Raw genomic sequence first — 22,208 nt, forward strand, 5'->3', positions numbered from 1 at the left:
AGAAGAAAATCAATTTCATGCGTATATCACTGCAGATCAGCAGCTGAATAATGACTATGTTGAAAATGTGAGAATGCCAATCATGAGAATAACAATATTTTTTTTAATAAACTGAGCAACTATACCAATATAAAAGGTAAGTGGGAAAAGGCCCATAGACAGAGCCTGGAAGAATCCGAAGTTCACTGGTATTTTCAGATGCAAATACTGGTTGCTTTTCCAGTCCTGTTAGTTGTCTGGCAACCAAATACACACTCTGAAAGATGAACAGAAAAGCTGCCAGAATTATATTTTGATCCTGTCAGTTTGACTCATAAGTCCCCCAACTATTAAAGCACTGAACTTGTGCCATTTTACTTAGTAGATCTCTATTTATTAACACAGCTTGTAGGTGTATCATTATGCCACATAATTTATAGTTGCAGGTACATATATTGAAAGGCATAATAATGCCCTACCAGTGAGTAAGCTAAGGGTATATTTTTAGCCCACTACAGCTATAGATGATACACTTCAATCCAGTGGTGACTACTGTTTAATTATATAGGACACATTTCTTTTTATGTAGTTCCCTCACTCCACTTTTTTTTTTTTTTTTTAGTTACTAAGTACCAAATATGAGATACATTGGAAGTTTTATCCTCAAGAGATGCATTAGATGAAAAGTTGATTTTATTCTCAAGGTGAAAGTGCAATGACTACAGTTAATGTCTGACATATGTTGCTGGATTGAAGTTGAGGGATTGAGGTTTATAATGACCACACACACAAAGATTTTGATGGCAAGGCCCCGAGCCCCACTCCACATGGACACCAATATTTTGGGTTAATGGGATAAATAAGGCCACAACTTGATTGGTTACAGATGTGAGTGGTATTGGCTTAGGCATTGGAACTGAACCAACTATATCTGACTCCTGCCCACCATGCAGGTAGTCTCATAAGGGTCTGTGGTGTTTGTACGGAGCCCCCAGTTGTCTCATGGACTGTTGACCCGTACACCACTAATCTGCTGCCACCAACCAGGTCCTCCCTGGTAAAATCACTTCAGTCTCAGTCAAGTTCTCAATTAATAAAGAAGAGTGTATTTTATTTCAGACACAAACTTTTACAGCATTCTAAACGTGGTTGCTCTTTACTTTCTTAGTCTTATTTTCCTCTCTCTATCTCTTCTACCTCCCCACACTCAAGAACCCACTGCCCTGTCTCTCTATTACCAACTGCCTTTCCCAACCAGCCAACCCACTCAAACCAACCAACTACCCACCAACAACTCCCAACCAACCCCTTCCCGAACTCCTTTTATAGTCCCACTGACTCCACCCCCCTGGGTCCTGACTGTGCAACCTATTTAACTATTTCCCGTCCAGCACTCTCTCATATATGTTAATGTCACAGCGTCAACCACCAGTAGGGGGAACCCTGTTGATGTACATCAACTGTGAGTTCCCCCAGGGTCCCCGATGGGGTTGTGGCATGGCCTGAGCCCATACCCAGGCTTCGGACAGGATCCACACCCCCGGAACCCTTTAACAGAATACCCTTAAAGAGGAGGGGCAGGTGAAGACCATGACCTCCCCTCCCATAAACCAAGTTTACCAATGCCTAACTGCCACACAAAGATCTCTGTACACACAAAAATACCAGGTCAGGGGAAAGAGTCCTGATGTGGTATTATCCTAAGTACCGTAGTTTGCCTTCTGCAATGATTTTCCACATCCATTTGATATGTAATGAAGCAAAGCAGGACAATGAAAAGGGCTTCCCACTCCCGCATTAGTGACTCAATAATGGCAGCATCCATGAGGTTATGGGTAGCTGGTGTGTGCACACACATGCACACACACACACACACACAGAGAGAGAGAGAGAGAGAGAGAGAGAGAGAGTCCATGATTGAAAGATCTGAAGGGTGGATAAGCAAGTAGTACCACAATCACTCTATTTCTGTAATCAGGGATGACCTGGGATATTTGGTTGTCAGAGCAGGAGCACCAATGCTCAGTGACAGAGTATCTGCTGTGCTTGCAGAAGGTCTAAGCTTTACATCTTTGGCATCTCCAGGTAGGGCTGGCAGATAACCTACCTGACACCCTGGAGAGCTTTTGCCCGTCAGTGTGGCCAATATTGCACTAGATAGACTTATGGCCTGACTCTGTATAAGGCAGCTTTCTTTATTCCTAATAGCACCCCATTCCCCCTGCCATAGTTGTCAACTTACAGATTTTAAAATAAGGGACCAGCAGCCTCGAAAATAAGGGAACAGCAGCCAAAATAAGGGATTTTAGTCAACCAGCTCCTTTCCTTTCCCCCAGAACAGTCAATCGAAGGAGCCTCCAAAACAAATCCAAAAGCCCCCCTCCCACGAGATCGCTGCCCGCCATCGTACTCAACCAGCTTCTTTCCTTTCCCCCCCACCATGTGCCCCCACTCCAGACAGACCTTTCCCCAAGGGTGAGTGGGCTGTCAATGACGTATCCATCCGATTTCGAGCACAGGTATGTTCAACTTCTGAGCCCCTCCGAGCCAACGGCAGAAAGCCCAGCCAGCAGCCAAACGAAGCCTCAAGCGGTGGTTCCCACAGCACAGCAACCTGGCAAAGGGGATGCAGCAAGGAAAACCACCGTCACCTCTCCGCTAGGAAGCGCTGAGCAAAGGCGAGTCCCCAGGCAACATGGCCAATTTGATAGGCACAAGGCATGCAAGCTCCACCCCCCAGTCATTCTTAGACTCCTTATTGGGTGAGCAACACAGCCAAGCAACACAGTTGGAGCCTCCCTCCTCCCTGGCCAGCAGGGAGGGAGGGAGAGGAGCTGCTTCCTTTGAAACCCGGGAAATTTACGGGACATCATCAATCCGGGACAGCAGTGGGGAATGGCGCTGGGATAAGGGAGTTTCCTGCCAAATAAGGGACGGTTGACAGCTATGCCCCCTGCCAAGTTGCCAAAGCAATGTAACTTGTGGGCATTCAATGGCACCGTATATTAGAAGATTCAGGACAGACAAAATGAAGTATTTCTTCACAGAGAACACAGTTTAAAACTATGGAATTCAACCCTATGGAATTCAGACCTCCAACCAGCACGGCTTTAAAAATTAAAGGATTAGATAAACTCATGAAGGACAGGGCTATCGCTGGCCTTTAGCCATAATGGCTGTGTTCTCCTTCCACTGCTTGAGGCCTCTGTGTACCAGTTTCTGTGATTCACAAGTGGAACGTGTGCTGATGTATCCAGATTCTGCTTGCGGGTTTCCAATAGGCACCTATTTGTCCACTGTGGGAACAGGATGCTGGAATAGATGGCCTGGTGACCTGATCCAGCAGCCTCTTCTTATGCTCTTAAGGTGTATAGTCCCTAAGGCTAATCAAATTATTTCAGCACCTGAGAAAATGCCACAAAGGCCTCTCCCTTCCCTACCAAAATAATAGATTAAATTAAATTAAAAATTAAAAAAGGAGTGGGAATGTTTTGATGAATATATGGTAAAATATTGCTCAAAAAAAGATATGCTAATATGCCTGGATTAAAATGTGAAGTATCTGAGGGAAGGTAAATTAGTAAGGAAAGATAATAAGAATATATAGAAGATTTGAGAAGATTGTAAAATGCAAAGATAAATGTAATCTCAGAATATAGAGGAAATTGAGTGGGGGCGGAGGGAAGCGGGGGGAGGAACAAAAGAATATTAGGTTTGTTTGATTGATGGATATATATACGGGGGGTGGGGAGGATGTGGTGATGGTTTTTGTTTATTTATATTGTGATGTAATATGGGGAAAAAACAATAAAGAGTAGTACTTCTGTAAAAAAAAGTAAAATAAAAATAATAGATTAAATTACAAAAAATGGTTGCCTTTTCACAAATCAGCTGCCTGAGACAGCCACTTTATTCTGCCTAATGGGAGAGTTGGTCTTGCACTGTAGTGTTAAGTGGAGCTGTCCAGCAACTAATATATATATAAGGTATCTGTTTTTTCCACTTTTTAAATCATAGAATCATAGAATTGGAAGGGACCATGAGGATAATCTAGTCCAACATCTTCACATGGTGCAACCTGTGCGTGTACATGCACTGAGAAAACATATTGGATTATAGTGTCCGCAAACACTAATCCTGCTTTCTAGGGATTTGGGTGAGTGAAATGGCTGTAAAGGGAAACACCATGCTCTTCCCACCTATTGTGGAGAAGCAGAAGCTTGGATTGGATGTGTCAGTCAGATGGTACTGACTGTGGTTGTCTGGTGGCCACTATCTTCATGAGGAAATTCTATAGGTAGGTTCAGCAGAGAGTTAGTATCAGGATTCAGCCCTGCCCAGACTTCAAGATTGAGCTCTCTTCAGATGACATACAAGAGGAGCAGGACCCTCCTGTAGATCTCAGATCTCCACTGAAGAGCCAGTGGATCCAGCTATCCCTGTTCCAGGGCTAGCATCCCTATACCTTCCAAGGTCCCATGTTTCCCAGGGCCACAAAAGCAGCAAAGGTTGTGAACTAGGCAAAAAGCTACAGCCTTCCTGTCCTGAGGGAACATTGGATGAACATGTTTGAGACATTGGCAAGGATGAAGTGTTCATTTGTTTATGCTCATTGCAGTTTACTAAACTTCATTTCACATATCACATAGAAGAATATGCAATGCAATGGTCAGCGTTCCTGGCCAGAGGTACACACAATTATCTGGTTGCTTCTTGCAGTCAATTAACTTCTTTGGCAAGTTGGCGATTCCATTTTTCCTCTTTGAATCTGATGCTAATTAATTGTGAATCACCTTTCCACCCGGAGGGACAGCACTTCATTTTCTATGAACCCACTCCTCCAGATTAGAAGACACAGGTGAGCAGGATTCCATTCACTTACTGTGGCTTTAATAGTGTTTCTGTCCCAAGGAGGAGGAGGAGGAGGAGGATGGATAAGGATCACCAGTCACCAGGAGCACATCATTCAACAGCAGGGGAGAGGTGAATAGGAGGAAAGGCTAGCTCATCGTGTTATTCTTGGCAGTGTGCCTAGGCAATGGTGCACACAAGCAGGTCTCAGTGATTTAACAAATTCTTCATACATATATGCACATCCCAGCTCTAGTCCATGTAATCCTGTACTTAGGATAAAGCATCCCTGAAACTATATCTTTACAACATGACAAATGGCAGCATTGCAATTCACACTGCACTGGGTTCCTTTGGGAAGTGGAGGATATAAATAATAATAAAAAACACACAAAAAACAAACAGATATGGTTCTGTTGAGGATTAGGGACTTGGAAAGTATTTGTGTATGCTTGGTTTTATCCTGTGAACCAACCTGAGACCTGCAGGTATAGGGTGGCATATAAATTTGAAAATATTTCAAATAAACAAACCACTGATGGTTTAAGACAACCAACAACTCATGCTGAATCATCAGTTGACCTGTTTCCAGGTCAGTGGTCCAATATACATGCAACATAAGACAGAGGAAGGCACTTTGTTGGGTTTCTTGCATCTAACTGACCTGAGCAAAGGCCAGTCTATAGAAGTAAAGGTAAAGGTACCCCTGCCCATACGGGCCAGTCGTGACCGACTCTAGGGTTGTGCGGTCATCTCACTCTAGAGGCCGGGAGCCGGCGCCATCCGCAGGCACTTCCGGGTCAAGTGGCCAGCGTGACGAAGCTGCTCTGGCGAGCCAGCACCAGCGCAGCACACGGAAATGCCGTTTACCTTCCCGCTATGAAGCGGTACCTATTTATCTACTTGCACTTAGGGGTGCTTTCGAACTGCTAGGTGGGCAGGAGCTGAGACCGAATGACGGGAGCTCACCCCGCCGCGGGGATTCAAACCACCGACCATACGATCAGCAAGTCCTAGGCACTGAGGTTTTACCCACAGCGCCACCCGCGTCCCCCTATAGATGTAAGATATACTATAGAAGTAAGATGGTCCAATAAGAAAACCTTTGTGTTAGTTAATTTGCTGAAAGGAAATAAATAGTAAAATAAAAGAAGAACTCCCTAGATGCCTAGATCCAGGTTTGAGGCAAGTACAGTGGTACCTCGGGTTACATACGCTTCAGGTTACAGACTCCACTAACCCAGAAATAGTACCTCGGGTTAAGAACTTTGCTTCAGGATGAGAACAGAAATTGTGCTCTGGCGGTGCGGCAGCAGCAGGAGGCCCCATTAGCTAAAGTGGTGCTCCAGGTTAAGAACAGTTTCAGGTTAAGAACGGACCTCTGGAACGAATTAAGTACTTAACCCAAGGTTAGAGAGCCCCAACAGAGTTTGACTAATAGCAGTTTGGCAGCCAGTGCACACTTTTCAGGTCTGGTGTTACATGTTCCCACTAGGCCAGGCATCCCCAAACTCGACCCTCCAGATGTTTTGGGACTACAACTCCCATGACCCCTAGCTAACAGGACCAGTGGTCAGGGATGATGGGAATGGTAGTCCCAAAACATGTGGAGGGCCGAGGTTGCCTATGTCCCCACTAGGCCCTTAAGACTGATTTGGAAGCTGCAAAACAGTCCACCTGCCACAACTGCAGCTTCCAAATCAGTCTTAAGGGCAGTCTCACCTAGAGTGCACTGCAGTATCTCTGGGGCCAGGTTGTATCCAAGGCACATGCTCCAGTTGCCCCACCCTAGTGACAAGTACATATGGGTGCCAGTTCTGTGTATTTCTCTGGATGCAAAAATGAAATATGCTTCTGTTTATTTTATCTTATCACATTAGCTTAGTATTACTTCTTGCTCATAACAGCCATTCAACCATGCTTGGCATTTAACATACACTACAGCACTAAAGATGGTAATCTTTTAAATAAGTTTTAGGCTTATCTGACACGACATTTTTCTTACATATGGCTATCTGCAAGTAGTGTGATTAAGGATATTAAAAAAATGCCGTTATTTTCTTTCCTTTCTCTCTAGTAAAGCTCTGCTTTAAGAACATCAGGTGTAGCATAAAATATAAAGGATTATATAGAAGAGACTCCCCTCACCTTCTTCTTATAAACCCCCTCTGTGCTCCCCACAATTTACTTTTTGCAGCAACAACATTGCAGCTTCATTGGCATGACTTGCACTGAGCTGCAAATCAGGATTTAAAGGAGAAGTTTAAGAAGGGCTGCCTTTAAATTTGATTTTAAAAGAAACATGATGAAAAGCTTAACCATTCCATTTGAGAACATCACACACAGCAGGAGTCTGTAGCATCTCTGACCATTAACTGCATCACAAAAGGGATCCCTCTGTACAGCAGCAAATTCTGTTGCCAGCAGGGGAGGTGGAATCCCAGGAGATGGGGACACAAAACCAACAGGAGGAGATCTGGGGAATTCTTAGCAGCAGGCTTTGAAAGCCAAGGTGCTATGATGCTCACTTAACAAACTCCCTAAAAGGACTGGAAGCAGCTGTTAGCTTTCCTTCAAACAAAAGGCTTTTGCCCTGCTCGGTTACTTTATTACCCCTCTTCTCTTCTCTGCCTGAAAGGCCAGCTCTTCCATTAGGGAGAGTGAGGCTGCCACCTGTTTAGCATCATGGAAGGACGGACAAATTGGTAGTCATTTAAGTAAAATGTATTCTACACGCACTCCCACTTGTGACATTTTTTTGCCTCAGGTCTCAAAATAAATTGACTGACCTGGAATACCTTGACTGTGGTGTGTGAGTGGGTGGGTGGCACTATTTACCTTTTCACGTTAGATAGCAAAATATATTGAGCTGGCATTACTGTCCTTCATTGCACTCCAGAATTTGAGATTGGGATATTTTTTAGAATTATTTCCAGAAGTGGAGCATAAGCAGGTTAAGACAGTTTGCAGCCCATTATGTCTTACAACCAGGCAACCATTGGGAACATATTTGTTAGTATGTTATGTATTTTTGTGTTTTTATATTGTGAACTGCCCGTGATCCTCAGATAAGGGGCAGCATAGAAACTTCCAGTTATGAAGACCAGGACAGGCCAAGATGGAATGTTAACCAAGCATGAAATTTGTGGTAGCCCTATACCTGTGGGGTTTTAAACCCAAAGATTTTCACTGGAGCACAATAACTATTTTTATCCTGATCAAACTATCATATCTGATATTTGCATCCAATCTTAGACAATGACAATGGACATAGTTCATTAAAATAAAAATGCTTAAATATGTACCCAGGACACATTATTTCATGTTTCCTTCTCCCTTTCTTTTAAGATGTGCTCATAAGTATTTATTGCATTTGTGTTCTGTTTTTTCTCAATAGAACCCACATAATAGTGCACATAACAAACAACAACCGCAACGATAAATGAATCCCACTCTTCTGTGAGAAGAACCCCAGAGAGGCATACAGAATAACCATAAAATGATACAATATAATCATAAACATACACCTAACAATTTCTAAAAGCAATAACAAAGAGCATATAAAACCATCAGCCTAACATCAGCAAGGCTAAAAGATATTGCACATTAAAACTGACAGTAGTAAAACTAGATGTTACATATTAAAAGGCTGTTGAATTCTTATCTATCCTGTGAGATGGGCTAAGCTTCCCTGAGGTTACATCAGGAGCTTCATGACCAAGTAGACATTTAAGTCCAGGTCCTTCAGCTCTTTCAGCTGGAGGAGAAAGCAAGGGAATGGACTCAAGGAAGTGACCCAAGAGTTTGGGAAAGTGATGCAACAGCTGAAAGAGATCAAAGGGGTGTAGAAACTTTTTCAGCCAGGAGGCCTGGGCAAGCAAATGTAAATTTTACTTTTGCAGAGAAGGATATGTTCTACACACATTCTACATATGCCAGAGAAGCAAGCGGTATTACCAGGTCTCAATGACTCATTGCAGCCAGGCAAAAACATTTTAGATATTAAGATCAGCAAGTGAGGCATGTGGCCTGGAGAACTTCTGAAGATCCAGTTAAAGCAGGCTTCCTCAAACTCGGCCCTCCAGATGTTTTGAGACTACAATTCCCATCATCCCTGACCACTGGTCCTGCTAGCTAGGGATCATGGGAGTTGTAGGCCAAAAACATCTGGAGGGCCAAGTTTGAGGAAGCCTGAGTTAAAGAGACTTGGAGGACCACATTGAAATTTACCATACAAGTTCCTCAATCCTGGATAAATTTGAGATATAAATGGAAAACTGTCTTTGGCCATATTTGTCTGTGAACAATGTTTGACTTTGCTTTAGGCCTTGTATCTCTAAGGTGAAAGCTCTGTGTATCCTGCAGAGTTGGAAAGCAGTTCAGTTTGAAATCAGAAGTGTCAATAAGGACTGCGTTTGGAAAGGATGTCCTTTAGGGATTCGAGCATTTTGCAGGTGACGAAGTCAAGATTGGATGAAGGAGCTGAAGTCACATCTCTTGAAGGATGTGAAGATTTGGAAATAAATTATCTGCAAGCAGGGCTGGAGGGAGAAATTTGATTCAGGTCTCCTATGAAGCCTATTCAAATTTACACTTTATAAAACAAATCAAAATGCAGCTATCTTTTGAAATCCACACATATCGGAATTTTACTATGTAGTTTGTTAACCAATGTTTACAAAAATAGACATATCACAGGAAAGTGTGCATAAGAATGAATATTGCTGAAAACAACGTATATATTTGAGGAAATTGCTTGCCAAAATGTGCATTAGTTAGAACTGCATATAAAATGTATTTAATTAGAATGAATTTGCCCTTAAATGCTGATGAATTTGTATGGTTGTTGTTTTTTAATGCAAATTTATGGGGGGGAGGAATGCGCAGGACTGAATTTCAACTTGGAGAAGAGAGAAACTGGGTGGACCAATATCGACAGATCTTTCCATCCCTACCTGAAAGTTACGTAATGCATACAACAACCATATGTACCCACCATACTTACCTGTATATTGCCCAAAATGTAAATATTATCAAATAATATTGTATTAAGAACAGATGCTTTCCTATTAAACTGCTGAGATTGAACAGAATAACTGCATCATTATCCTTATACTGGTGTGTAACAGATGCAATAAATTTTGCCAGGATTCCCGAGTTGCAAAACAGCACACTTTTATGGAAAGATGGCCCTTTCCTCAACATATATATACTAACCAGCTGTGGATTCAGTTGAGTTTTAATATGTTTGCTTTATTGCTAAACTTTCTGAGCAGACAAATAGGAAGCAAAACTAACAGGCTTTTTGTCAAGTGCCACGCAGCACAGCCTTGATGGAAGAGAATCCTTTTTATTATTATTATTCTCCAGTTGTTCTATGACATTCCCCACAGGTTTCTAAAGGCCATCCTTGGAAAGGAAAAACAAAAGAAATGAACAAATAAACAACACAATAAATCATCAAGCTGTAGCAGAAAAGAAAAGAAAAACTTTTAAGGTCTTGCAGAACATCTATTTGATGTGGCACGAGGGATGAGCTACAGAATGACTGTTTGCTGCCCCCAAATTGCAAATAAGTTTTCTTGCAACGATCACATATCTCTTGTTTTGCTTACCCCCCACTCGCCCTGCCTGCAGCCACTTCACTCCATAACCAAACCATGCTAATATTCTGTTCCCATTGACAGGACCAGGTTGGGGGAAAAGGCTGGGAGAGCCATAGGAAGGACAGTGTGATAATGTGGGGCTTAGTTCCACATGTTAATAGTCTTGCAAAAGAAATAATGGTGTATTTCACACTGATATTCCCATCCTAAACATTTCCTCTGAAATATATTGTAGTGTGTGTGTATATATATATATATATATATATATATATGTATACATATGCATGTATACATATGTATATATATATATATATATATATATATGCTTTCGTAGATTCAAGAGGTCAAGACACAAAGACTTTAACAACTAATCCACACCTAATGACCCACCTAAGTGGTACTCAGGATATCACTCAAGAAATCACTCAAGATATCTCTCAAGTAATTAAGGAACAAAAGAAGAAAAGGCACACTAGCCTGGGAACTTCCTCTCTGCCCAGAACATTGGAGGCTATACACCACACCCCCTCTACAGTATTTATAAGAACTCAAACACTGAGATCCTGCTCTGTTCCAGTAACAAGAAGCCGAAAGCACCAGCCTGAAGATGACGAGTGAGACCTCGTCGAAACGTCGCCTAGACACCCCAACTTTTACACGGGAAGACACCCGAGGACACCAAAACCTGCATATATATATATATACATACATATATATATATATATATATGCAGGTTTTGGTGTCCTCGGGTGTCTTCCCGTGTAAAAGTTGGGGTGTCTAGGCGACGTTTCGACGAGGTCTCACTCGTCATCTTCAGGCTGGTGCTTTCGGCTTCTTGTTACTGGAACAGAGCAGGATCTCAGTGTTTGAGTTCTTATAAATACTGTAGAGGGGGTGTGGTGTATAGCCTCCAATGTTCTGGGCAGAGAGGAAGTTCCCAGGCTAGTGTGCCTTTTCTTCTTTTGTTCCTTAATTACTTGAGAGATATCTTGAGTGATTTCTTGAGTGATATCCTGAGTACCACTTAGGTGGGTCATTAGGTGTGGATTAGTTGTTAAAGTCTTTGTGTCTTGACCTCTTGAACTTTGTGAAGAGTTTTCCTGAGAAGATGGCTGTACTGTACTTAGTTGTGCTCTGGCTTGGCTTCGTGTATAGGGGCGAGCTGTGGTTTTGTGGCTTGTGTCAGCCAGATCTGTGTAGGGATTGCAGGGGGGTGCAGCATCCGGAGGTGATGGGAACTTCCTCTCTGCCCAGAACATTGGAGGCTATACACCACACCCCCTCTACAGTATTTATAGGAACTCAAACACTGAGATCCTGCTCTGTTCCAGTAACAAGAAGCCGAAAGCACCAGCCTGAAGATGACGAGTGAGACCTCGTCGAAACGTCGCCTAGACACCCCAACTTTTACACGGGAAGACACCCGAGGACACCAAAACCTGCATTCCTGTACCCGTGAAAATCTACGAAAGCAATATATATATATATATATATATATATATATATATATATATATATATATATATACACACACACACACACACACACACACACACACACATATATATATATATATATATATATATATATTTGTTTGCTTCTATGGAGTAAACATTCAAGCAAACATATTTTGGGTTCCAGTTAGGGATGGGCAAGACTTTTGATTCAGTTTTCATTTAAACCCAAACCCACATGAGAGAATACATGAACTGAAACACAGCTGTCCTTCAAAATCCACACTTCTCTGAATTTTTAATGCAGTTCTCCAGCCACACAGTGTGTACAAAAACGCAAATACTAAGGTAAGTTTCCATAGCAATGTATATATTAGTGAAAATAATGTACACAATGCATTATATTACAAAAAGAACCAGAATATTGGAGAAAATGTGAGTCATAAAAATGTGTGTATTAGGCAAAATTGCATAAAAGTGTGAATATTGGGATTAATTTGCACTAAAATGCTGGTGAATTTTCATGAGGACCTCTTCTGCAAACTGATGGAAAAATGTAGGTTTGAAAAATGAGAAAGCAAAACCAACCGATTAACCCATCCCTATGTCATCCTTGTTTTAATTTCCAGGTTATGTTTGGTTATAAATTGTATGTGAAAAGTGTATTTCTTTCAAATGACCAGGGGGGTCACCATTTGTCAGGAACAGCAGAAGACAATATTGCTGGGATGAGGTCTTCTTCCTCAGATATGTGCTGTGGCAGCCTGATCCCCTTCCCTATGTTAGCTTCCACTATGCTGGCTGGAGCTATTGAGATGTTTTGTCCCCAAAGTTGGAAGGCACCAAGTTCATGAAGGCTGCCCTGTGTCCTAGCACCTGCTTTAGCAACCTGCTCTTTTTTCTGCAGTGATCCTTCCCACTTTCTGCATTGGGAATGGCAAGGCAGCAGCAGAGTTTGTAGAGAGCTGTGCTGGCTTTCAGAGGCAATCCCAACTGACTCTATATTTTCATGCTAAGCCAAGAAGGTCTGGCATCTCCACATCTCCTAGCTTTAACATAAGAGCATGAGAGCCAGGGCAGGCTGCCACTGCTGCTGCAAAGGACAAGATGGCACTACTCTATTGTCACGGTCCGGGTTACAGGCAGTTAGAGTCCCGGCTTGGTATGTCGGGACCAGGGTAGAGGTCGGGAAGCAGGAATGAGCAGTCTAGGGTCAGCAGTCCAGGGTTCAAGAAGCCAAGAGTCCACGAATCAGGAAACCAGAAGCCAGGAAGCCAAGAGTCCGAGGGTCAGGAAACCAGGATTCAGGAAGCTGAAGCACAGTTAGGTGGGTAGCGTGTTGCTGTGTCAAAGAGCCAGAGGGAACTGCTGGTCTTATGTACCCCTCCTGGCCCTTGCCACCAGGTGCTACGAGTCTTCTGTCAAGCCTCACCTGTGTGGCCGCACCTTGCCCTTCCAGGCCAAACTCAGGAAGGCCCCAGTCCTGTGAGGCCCTACCAGTCACAGGGCCTGGCTCCTGCACGCACTCCTGACGTCTATTCCACAACTGGCTTGGCAATTGAATCTTACTTCACTGCTGGTGATGTGATAACACTCCCACCATCCCTGAATCTCAGCCATACTGGTCAGGTGTGATGGGAATTGTCTTTTAGATTCTTTGGACTACATCACATGGGCCACCACTGCCTTATGGTGTGTTTTTTTTTCCCTAGTGCATGGGCAATTGAGAAGCCATAAATCATGGAAGAAATGATTTGTAGAATGGATGAAAGGATAAACAGTCCTCATCCACCTTAATGCTAAGTGCAATAAAAATTATGCACCCCACCCATGAGAATTTGACTTAACTTTCCTCCTACCTTTGATAAATGCAATTCATTTCCTTCTTAACTGATGGAGAATGGTGAAGAACTAGAAAGAAAGAAAACATGCAGGAGGAATTTTCAGCACACACCACAAATGAACCCCTCATGAAGCACAGCTTACATAAGTGCAATTCAAAGCTTTTGTGGATGCTGCTTGACAGTAGAGTCCAATTCATTTATAATCTTTCAAAACAAATTTAAACCAAAGGATTTCTCTCAACAAATACAACGTTGTAGGAATTAATAGAGACATGGAGTGTTTTCAGAGTCCAAAAATCCTTACTGAGCCTTATTCTAGTATTTATATTCTATTGTCAGATGACAATAGAAGAACACTGGATGATACGGGAAAAACAGCTTGTTCTAGAAACACACAGAGACAGAGACAGACTCGAACCCAAGTGCATAGCCAGCAAGGTAGGGGTGATATAAACGAGATTCACCCTGATGTCTTATCTTTAAAGACTTCTTACAGGGCAAGGCTGCCTTCCTCAAGCTTGAACTCTCCATATGTTTTGGACTATCATTCCCATTAGTCACAGCCAGCGTGGTCAATGGCAGGCATTATGAGAGCTGTTGTGGAACAACTTCAACACACAGAAGCTTGGGGGAGACTGAGCATGATTCAAACAAGACTAAATACCATACTTTCCCGTGTATAAGACTAGTGTTTTTGTTTTTTTACTTTAAAATAAGGTTAAAAATTTGGGGGCATCTTATAATCGGATAGTGCATGTGCCCATTTTCAAAATTTGGGATCTCCAAAAGTACGGGGTGTCTTATACGGGGGGGGGCGTTTTATACACGGAAAAATACTGTATATTTATGAATCAAACCAGTTAATGTGAAAGGGAGATATATCTAACTTTGATCTCTGCAGACTGGTTTTTTTTGAGCAAGTATACAAATGCCCCGAAGAAGGCATTTAAACAATCATTGTATATCTTGGACTGTTTTGACAACAAAATCCTATTTTTTCCAGCATTTTGAGATACAATCCCATTTGGGAGCTCGATATCACAAGGTTGGGTAAGAATGGATATGGGTAAATGTTATCAGGTTTCAAACAAGACTAAATCTATTTATAAATCAAAGCTACACTTTTTCTTAGGAGGAAAATGCATTATTTTATTTTATTTGGGGAACATAGGTAGTGAGCAATTTTCATGAAATTTTGGTATTCCTCTTGAAAGAATTGCACTTATTTTCCATTTCACCACTGCTGCTCTGATAAAAGTCCCAGACCTGAATTCTGCCTTCACTACACTGCTGCTCCTCCATGTGGAAGGTCACACTTCCCTCCAACATAGCAGATTACTTGCCATCTGCCTCACCTTTCTGATGGCGCTTTTGACTGCACTGGTGAAGCAGTTCTGGGAGAGAAGGATGGGCAGACCAATGAACTGAACACAGAGACATTGTTCCTGATACAGAATGATAAAATAATCTTCTATAAAAAGTAAGAGCTATACGTTCAGTTAACTTTGATCAGTTACTGTATTTCTTCCGCAAACACAGATAGACTTAATGCACATTTGCTTTCCCATTCCTGAGTGATATCAGTCAGTGGCCTGTAGTTTGTAGGGCTATTTGTATGAGTAATGGTTTGGAAGATGGAGCCTCTAGGCCTCATGAAGACCACTTTGTACTAGAAGGAAACCACAGTGCACATATTTGAAAAGATCCTACAAGGAAGATCTGTTCTGTAAACAGTAATAAAAGAAAACAAATAATCCCCCAAGAATGGAAGAACATTCCTTTAACAAAGAGAAGCAAAGCTAGTAAAATAAATCAATCAACCCTATGGGAACACAAAGGCAACAAGACCAAGATACCAGAATCCAATGTAAAAGGAGGAGGAAGTAGTTTGGTTTAAACATTTCAGGAACTTGTAGTACCCATCAATGGTAGCACTAAGATTCTTAGTATGCATTGGTCCCAGCAAGTGTGGCTAAGCGCCAGGGATGGTGGGATTTGTTCTTGTTGGCATCTGTCTGTCTTAAGAGACAATGGAGTGCACCTCCAGGGGTAATGTCAAACTGCAGGAGAATCACAGTGCCTGCTGTGGCTGTAGAGACCAGCAACTCATAACTGCTCCTTCTGCATTGTTGTTGTTTTTTTCTGTATTAGCAGCATCAAAGTGATCACCTTGGGGTGCAAGCCAGGACAGTGTGTATGGAGGTCCTGGGCTTCCCAGATGACAAGACTGTCCTCCCAGCCTAACTGATATTGTTCAAAGGAAAGCAGAATAATATGTTTGGCACCAGCTTGGGTGCAGGAGTTGCTGGAAGGAGGCGTACAAGGCACAACCCAACCGTCTTAGGGACTCCACTCTCCTTCCAAAGAGGAGATTATTATTATTTTGTCTAATAATATCTATAGGGCCATGGATTCCAATCCCCCATCTTAATGTATAAGTATACCTGACACTGGTTAATGTCGTAGGATGCTGGGTAAGGTTACAAGAATTCTACTGCAAATAGTTATGCAATAACTTACCCCCAGAGAAACCTTCTGCAGAATGCTAATTCCTGCTTAGATCTGCATGTCCTCTCTATTGTGCATGTTTCATATCCTTTTCAATACCCTCAGTTTTATTTAATCCATTCTATTATCACAGTGGATAGCCTTGCTATTCCTATAAATGACTTTCTAATGAATACAGCCCTATTTCAATTCTTGATTATTAAGCAGTCACAAGCTAACTTCTGATTACAAAGTTGAACATTTCCAAGCTTAAATGTAATAGTCTATAAGGAACAAAGCAATATCTGCAGAAAAGATTGTTTTGTCCACAAATTGTGACAGCCTCACCAAACCAAGCCGATTTGCGCTGCGCTACTAATAGAGAACTGAAGATCTGCAATATGTATATATATTAAAACCAACCATGCTTTTAATTGCACTTTGGAATTACACTTAATTCCAGGCTTACTGGAAACAACAGGAGATTTCTGACAGTCTTTTAATTAGCTGTGAAAGAGGAAAGTTGGGAGTTTCTGAAACAAAGTAAGGAGCCAGAAATGAACTCTGCAACTTTAACATGATCTTAGAACAAAGTTTCTTATAATCCTTTTTGTTGCTGTTAGATATATATGTCAAATGGTGAAGTTCTTGAAACATTATATCACCATGCATGTCTGAATTCTACCAAGTTGGTAAGTGCTGTGAGGCAGCCTACATACTATGGGAGGGATATGGGTCCTCAAAGGCAGTATGAAGAAAAAGCACCCGGATATGCCATAGACTGGGACATGGGTGGCACTGTGGTGTAAACCACTGAGCCTAGGGCTTGCCGATCAGAAGGTCAGGGGTTCAAATCCCCATGACGGGGTGAGCTCCCTTTGCTCGGTCCCTGCTCCTGCCAACCTAGCAGTTCGAAAGCACATCAAAGTGCAAGTAGATAAATAGGTACTGCTCCAACAGGAAGGTGAACGGCGTTTCTGTGCGCTGCTCTGGTTTGCCAGAAGCAGCTCAGTCATGCTGGCCACATGACCCGGAAGCTGCACACCGGCTCCCTTGGCCAGTAAAGCAAGATGAGCGCCGCAACCCCAGAGTCATCTGTGACTGGACCTAATGGTCAGGGGTCCCTTTACCTTTATACCACAGACCAAAATCAGAGCAAAGTCACAGTTTTAAAGCCACAACCATGGTGTGACTATGGGATATTTATTTCTGTATGATCCAAGCTGTTCGCACACAAATATTCAGTTGTGTTCTACATAACAGTACTTACATCGTGGTTATAAGAATGAGCTAGAAAGTAACAATGCTTGAGAAATTTGATCTTAGCAAATTCTGATATGAACTAAAGTGATCTTCAGTTGGCTATTTAGTTCCCATAGGCTAACTATTTAATTCTACATATCACCTGTAGTTTGCATAATAAAAGGATGTTCCAGACCAGACTAGTCCGGCAGGTTTTCAGTCATAAAACATGTAATTAAATAATATTTAAGTTCAATGCTTTGCACAGGTTTTCCCAAAAAGGCATTTAATGTAAAACAGGACAGTATGGACTTATGGGTAAACACATGTGAAAGTCGCACAGACCAAAACCAGACTGATTTGTCAACACCTACTTTGAAGTTCCAGGTTTGAATCTCATCAAAGCCCTGGATCCACTATTTTATTTACTTATTTGGAAAATGTATATCCTGCAGGGCTACTGCAAGTATAAAATAAATGGTGGGGGGCAGGTAAATTGAATAAAACATTAGGGGGCAGGTAAGCCCCACCCAGCATAATCCATCACAAGATGCGTTGCTCACACACCATTTGAATGACAATGCCTGTCAACTTGGGGGGGCAGGCCCTACAAATACTTTATTGTGAGGGTAAAGGGACCTTGGCTCCTAGGAGTTGGCTTCTATGGGAGCATATTCACCCATTAATTTTAAGGATTTCGGTATGAGTTTGGCAGTTTGTGTGATCTATTAACAGTCTTGGTTTCCATGGATGAAGTAAAAGTATTCTTTTTGCATTATGTAAGATTGTCAAATACTATTTCCGACTCCCAAAGACAGTGAACCTTAAATTTTGTTGTACTGATGACCTCTCCCTTTCCTTGTTTGATTGTAGTTGTGTGGGAGGGTACTTGAAAGGATTCCAAATTAAAACTCGGACGCTTTATTTTTCTGTTCTATGGCTACATGATCCAATCAAGTGTTACGGCAGATGATGTTTCCTATTGAAGCCACTTCCACCACAGTGGGTTTTTACCTGCACAATAGTCCAAATTTTCCACATTACAGATTTTCCAGAATGATACCATCAGTTAGATGAGCATGCGATGAGGCTAGGGACTGGGGATGAAGATATTGGAAGAAAGAGCAGGGCACAACTTTATGCCACCATTACATTTTCAAGTTAGCATTTTGTTCAGACTGTTCTGTACCATTTATTGGAAGAGCATTTGAATTTTCTGGAAGATAACTGTATCAGCAGAAATATATACGCGCGCACACACACACCCCACACTGTTTCCTGGTGTTCTCTGATTGCTAATAAAATGTAGCCTCTGTAAATCTATAGCTGGGGATTATATATCTTGCCTGAATGAGAACACTATAGAAACCTATTTATCGAGGCCTCTAGGGGAAAGTTGCTAGCCTCAAACATGATTTAAAGGATTATAAAAAGTGATGCCCGCAATGGGCTATTTAATAGACATAAGCCCCTTAAAGTAATGATCCTGTTGACTGACTGACTGACTGGCTGGCTTTCTTCATTCAAAAAACTGAACTTTTTTCCCAGTTCCTTTGTGGACACTGGATATATTATAGCAATGCAACGTGCACACATTTGCTGGATACATTGATTCCACTGCTGGTGTAACATGCGGAAATGTTTGCAAAAGAACTGTGTTTCTGTGTGCACTTGTCTAACTGTTACAATGCAATGATAGAAATTTTATTTGGGCTGCAGATTTTGTTAACAAAAACAAACACCAGCAGTCACTGGAATGTATTTGCCTATTTGAGCCTGAAATTAAGTGCAAGAACTGCTCTATATTTTCATAGGTAGAGAATTGTGTTTGCAGTTGATCCAATCAATTCTATCATCTAAAAATGAGAGAGCAAGCGGGAACAGCAGGCTGCAGATAGGCTTTTGCGGAAGGATGAATCACTTTCCCCGAGAACCTTTTCTGGCAGGATCCCATGGGGTTACATCAAGTCCTTGGAGGCAGCAGGGGGGCGGGACACACACAAACAGAAGCCAAATGAGAAAGAAACAAAAATGTATGTTTAATTCTGAAAGCATTTCAAATGCCAGTTTTTTTTTTTTTTCTCAAGGGGGGAAAATATGGTCCCCAACTGAAAAAAGCAAAACCTTCTACTTTGCTTTTAGGTTTTGCGAAGCATTTTTCCCTTGAGAAAGGAATACCGATGTTCAAACATTTTGGGAATTAAAAATGCATTTTTATCTACTCTGCAAGGACTGCTGCAGTGTTGTTGTTTTATTGTCTTTTTCATTATCATCACTACACTTGCAATATTTCTGTTGCTGCTTTTTCATGCTTCTTCCTGTTTAACATAAATGATTTCTAGGTGAAATATGATTAGTTTGGAACTGGATTTTACGTTTATATTCATTGTGAATGCTAATAAGCCCCAATCCTTATGACGTATGAATCTATCCCTGTAAGCTCCTTGTTTGTTTGCTTCTCCTCCTCTTGCTATGTCTATTCCAAGAAGACTAAACTTTAGCAGACATCGCTCCAAAGGGTGGTGACCCACAACACTTTGGTACCTTTGTCTCACATGTCACTATATGTGTCAGTCTTGAAAGTGGTACAGGGTATTTTGCTGTATTTGTTGCATAAAAAGGTAAAGGACCCATGGACACAGGTGGCGCTGTGGGTTAAACCACAAAGCCTAGGGCTTGGCGATCAGAAGGTTGGTGGTTTGAATCCCCACGACGGGGTGAGCTCCCGTTGCTCTGTCCCTGCTTCTGCCAACCTAGCAGTTCGAAAGCACGTCAAAGTGCAAGTAGATAAATAGGTACTTTTCCGGCGGGAAGGTAAACGGTGTTTCCATGCGCTGCTCTGGTTCACCAGAAGCAGCTTAGTCATGCTGGCCACATGACCCAGAAGCTTTACGCCAGCTCCCTCGGCCAATAAAGCGAGATGAGCGCTGCAAACCCAGAGTCGTCCATGACTGGAACTAATGGTCAGGGGTCCCTTTACCTTTAAAGGACACCCGACAGTTAAGTCCGGTTGTGAACGACTCTGGGGTTACAGCGCTCATCTCGCTTTACTGGCCGAGGAAGCCAACGTTTGTCCACAGTTTTTCCAGGTCATGTACTTCTGGCGCAACGAAACACCAACACCAGAGCAGTGCACGGAAACAGTGTTTACCTTCCTGCCGGAGCGGTACCTATTTATCTACTTGCACTTTGATGTGCTTACGAACTGCTAGGTGGACAGGAGCTGGGACCGAACCACGGGAGCTGACCCCGTCGCAGAGATTCAAACCTCCAACCTTCCGATTGGCAAGCTCACTGGTTAGACCACAGCACCACCTATATTACAAGAGTAAATCTTTTCCCATGTTCAGTTTGACAGACTACCTTTTAGAACTGCTGTTGATGAGACCTGTTTATAGTATGGTTTATTTATATTCTGCTTTTTAGCCCAAAGACTCCTGAAGCAGTGAACAACATTAATATAAGTGGATACAAAAATGTACAATAAATGTACACTATACAGGAGCTCAAGCGAGCAACTGGCGTTATTTAGCATTGTAGCTTGTGTATTTTATGTTTTGCTCTACAGATTTGGGACCTGCCTTGAATGCTGTGGGGAGACAAGGTAGGGAAATCTATATTTTATATAAAAAATATTATATATAATACAAAGGGAAATAAACTAAAGCAAAGCAAAATGTTGTAACTCCTCCACTCCTCCTCCATGAGAGACCATCCTGTCAACCACAAGAGCTCATAATTTCATATCTGGGTTGCTGCAGTGGCTAAGAGAACATACACTAATAAAAGGGGAGGAGGAAGGGTGACGGAAATGATAGAGTTCTCTTTTGATTCACTGTGCACTCGTAGCCTTTCATGCTCTGTTTGTAGCTCTTCTGATCCACACACACAAAGGGAAGCTCTTGACTCAACAGGTGGGTGATCATATATCAGCTGTTCCCAGTTGAGCAGCAATGGGTTGCCCTCAAACAATTATTGACATAATGATAGCAATTAATTATATTGCAATTAATGAAGTCAAAGGTTCCATTGACCAAAAAACAAAACAAAACCATGCTTTCTGCTGGCATGAGATTGCGTGATGGAAATTATTGTCCGGGAAGGTAGGGCTGAGAATGTCCTTCCTCTGAAATCCTGGAAAGTCACTAGCAACCGTTGCTGACAATACTGAACTAGATGAACCAATTGTCTAACTCACCATAAGGTAGCTTCCTATATTCCTATGAATTAGGAACTTCTGCAGATGCCTGAAAAAATACTGCTAGGGTTAAAAGGTAAAGGTAAAGGACCCCTGACTGTTAAGTCCAGTTGCAGATGACTCTGGGTTGTGGCGCTCATCTCGCTTTACAGACTGAGGGAGCTGACATCTGTCCACAGACAGTGTTTCCGGGTCATGTGGCCAGCATGACTAAGCCACTTCTGGCAAAACCAGAGCAGCACACAGAAATGCTGTTTACCTTCCCGCCGGAGTGGTACCTATTTATCTACTTGCACTTTTGGGCATGATTTTGAACTGCTAGGTTGGCAGGAGCTGGGACCAAGCAACAAGAGCTCACCCCGTCATGGGGATTTGACCCACCGACCTTCTGATCAGCAAGCCCAAGAGGCTCAGTGGTTTAGACCACAGCACCACCCACGTGGGTTACACAACATCATTTTACCCCTCTTTGGTGTTTGTCCTGAACAGAAATCTCTACATACTCATCCAATTTCTATTTTTGGCTGAATTCCATGGCAACTTAAGC

The 22,208-nt window shown here is 42.2% G+C and overlaps 1 long non-coding RNA gene across 1 annotated transcript in view; it reads right to left on the minus strand.

The window, feature by feature from the left end:
* Window positions 1-10,199: 10,199 nt before the first annotated feature.
* LOC309348189 overlaps window positions 10,200-22,208 on the minus strand; it is a 40,211-nt gene continuing 28,202 nt past the window's right edge. Inside the window, exon 3 of the long non-coding RNA XR_014159282.1 lies at window positions 10,200-10,239. This is a non-coding gene — a long non-coding RNA (uncharacterized lncRNA). The remainder of the gene's footprint in view (window positions 10,240-22,208) is intronic.

This window comes from Podarcis erhardii (genome assembly GCF_964252035.2).
Source record: "Podarcis erhardii genome assembly, chromosome: 8".
NCBI lineage: Eukaryota > Metazoa > Chordata > Lepidosauria > Squamata > Lacertidae > Podarcis > Podarcis erhardii.